Raw genomic sequence first — 2,879 nt, forward strand, 5'->3', positions numbered from 1 at the left:
TTTTCGGATGAGCCTCCTCCAAGGCGGCCTTCGAGATACACAGCAACACAGAATCACCGAGCAGAAGCTGATAGCCAAGTTTCCTGCACCCATGAAAATAGCCTCAGCTGTGACATTGGCTTCATGTCACGCTACATGTAAACGCACCATACTGTTCTGTATCTGAAAAATCTTCCTTACTGTCCTGTTTTGATATTATCACCTTCATAACTTGTTGTGATCTCTCTACCTTAATTAATTTTTAAAATTTTGGATTACTTGTTACTTTGGTTAGACCCTTGTTATGTTATCTCTTTACATATCATGTTATCCCAGCCATTTGTTTTGTCTCCAGCACCATCTTATTTTTATTGTTTTGTAATTATCTCTGCCTCAAATAATTGGATTGTATCCCTTCCCCTGCTATTCATTTATTGACACTTTACTCAGATTGACTGATACTTTTGATCAGCTGGAGAGAATTATTATTCAGCTTGTCAACATATGCCATTTGTTCGCTCTTTTGATCTCTCTCATTATAGCTTCAGTGCTTGTGTGCTTCACTTCACCTGGCGAAGTGGCTGCACTCTGAAAGCTTTGATTTCAAATAAACCTGTTGGACTACAACCTGGTGTAGTATGACTTCTGACCTGCTCTACCCAGTCAAACACTAGAACCTCCAGAAATCAGCGTGAATTGAGGGCAGGGCTGTAAGTGCACATTTCTGACTGAAAGTCTTTGTCTCATGTGGTTTCTCTCGTATTCCAGGAGTTTGCCCGACTTTTTTGAATAAACTGTGGCATTTTCAAATCTGCTGGGTCTATTCCACAACATAAGGACGTTTGAAAAATTACAACTAACGCATCCTCGATCCCTGTAGCTGCTTGTTTTAGAATCCTTGGACATGAGCCTTCAGGGACGATGGCCTCAACTGTCTTTAGTGCCATTAGTTTGCCGAATGCTACTTCAGTCCACACCACCCCCACAACCCACCCACCGTACTCTCAAATATACTATTTGTTGGGCACTGTTCTCGAGGAGATCTTTTAACCTGATGTAATTCATTAAACCTGCCACATTACACGTTACCAGATCTAAATTAGCCGCATCCCACATCCTACCCCTAATGCATCATTTGGGCCTTTGAACAGTTTTGGAAATATTTTTCTCTGGAATTTATCACCTCCATTAAAAGAGTGCTTTGTAGTGAAGGAAGAATCGTAAGCCATTCTTTACTTGGCACAGCTTTATTTGCAGAGTTCAACATTACAGATATGTAGTTCCTGACTTCACTCTGTGTCTGTAAGTGTCTCGTTATCATTTCTCCAGTCACCAACGAACATGTATATAACATTTGATAAAAATAAACAACTACAGTCAAGGCTACTAAAACATTTCTCATCTGTGTGGTTGCCAAGATGTCTCAGCAAGTGGAATGATTGATTGAATCCTTTCCCACACTCAGAACAAATGCATGGTTTCTCTCCCGTGTGACTTCGCTGGTGTGAGAGCAGACCGGAAGACTGACTGGATCTCTTCCAACACTGGAGCATTTGATCGACGTCTCCTCAGTGCGGTCTCACTGGTGTGTCAGCAGGTAGATGTTTGAGTGAAACACTGAATGCAATAATAGAATCCTAGTGATATTCAGCACAGAAACAGAGCCTTTGGTCCAACTCGTCCATGCTGACCAGATATCCAGAATTAATCGAGTCCTGTTGGCCAACATTTGCCCCATATCCCGCTAATATCCCGCCTTCCTATACATGTATCCAACTCGATGCCTTTTAAATGTTGTATTTGTACCAGTCTCCACCATTTCCTGTGTCAGTTCATTCCATGCACACACCATCCTGCGTGAGAAAACATTGTGCTCTATGTCCCTTTAAAATCTTTACCCTCAAACATTAAACTTATGACCTCAAGTTTGGACTCCCCTACCCTGGGAAAAAGCCCCATCACTGCCCCTCATGATTTTATGAACTTATGTAAGGTCACCCCTCAGCCTCCAACACTCCAATGTAAATAGCCCTAGTTTATTCAGTCTTTCCCTCCCGCTCAACCACTCCAACTCTGGCAACTTCCTTGTAAGCCTTTTCTAAACCTTTTCATCTTTCCTCGAACAGGGGGAATAGAATTTCATGCAGTTTGCGAGGTTTCGTCTGTGTGTATTAACATGATTAATGGATACAGAGAGGATGAACACATACTCTTTATCCCGCCAGTTTCAATTGTGAAAATATCGGTTTTAAAGCAGTGTAAGAGGAGATTGTCTTGTTCTGTGCATTTTCACTGGAAATGTTCAGCTGTGAACTGTCCGTCTTTACAAAAGCGGTGTTTGACTTAAATTCTCACTGAGTAAAATTGAGAAAGAAACAAAAGCATCACGTTTCTGTGATTGAGTATTTATGTGCATGAACATAGGCGTAGGTAGAGGGTGGTGCCGTGGCTTAGTTGGTTAAAGCGCCTGTCTAGTAAACAGGAGATCCTGGGTTCGAATCCCAGCGGTACCTATCACTTAAAGGGAGGGCATCTTGCCTGAACTTCTCACAAACAGACCTACTAGCTTATTTTCGAAAGGTACAGCTGGCTGCCTACCCGCATTTACCTTCAATGTGTTATTATTCCACTCCAGTTGAGGTTGGTTGGCTTGCCGAGCTGGTTTGTTGTTCCGCAGATGTTTCATTACCATGCTTGGTAACATCCTCAGTACAGCCTCTGATGAAGCGTCGGTGTGTTTTCCCGCCTGGTTTTTAAACTCTGGGGTCCGTCGCGATGGATTGCCTCACTTCCGGGTTTCCTCCGTAGTGGAATGTATATGGGGTCGAGTTCAATGTGTTTATTAATAGCATGCTTCGTGGAGTGCCATGCTTCCAGGAATTCTCGTATTTGTCTCTGCC

At 42.7% G+C, this 2,879-nt stretch overlaps 1 non-coding gene across 1 annotated transcript; it reads left to right on the forward strand.

Moving 5' to 3' along the window:
• Nucleotides 1-2,418: 2,418 nt before the first annotated feature.
• trnat-agu lies at nucleotides 2,419-2,492 on the forward strand. Its single transcript has one exon. It is a non-coding gene; the product is annotated as a tRNA-Thr (tRNA).
• The last annotated feature ends 387 nt before the right edge of the window (nucleotides 2,493-2,879 follow it).

This window comes from Rhincodon typus, unplaced genomic scaffold (genome assembly GCF_021869965.1).
Source record: "Rhincodon typus isolate 14 unplaced genomic scaffold, sRhiTyp1.1 hic_rhity00011973, whole genome shotgun sequence".
NCBI classification, from domain to species: Eukaryota; Metazoa; Chordata; class Chondrichthyes; order Orectolobiformes; family Rhincodontidae; genus Rhincodon; species Rhincodon typus.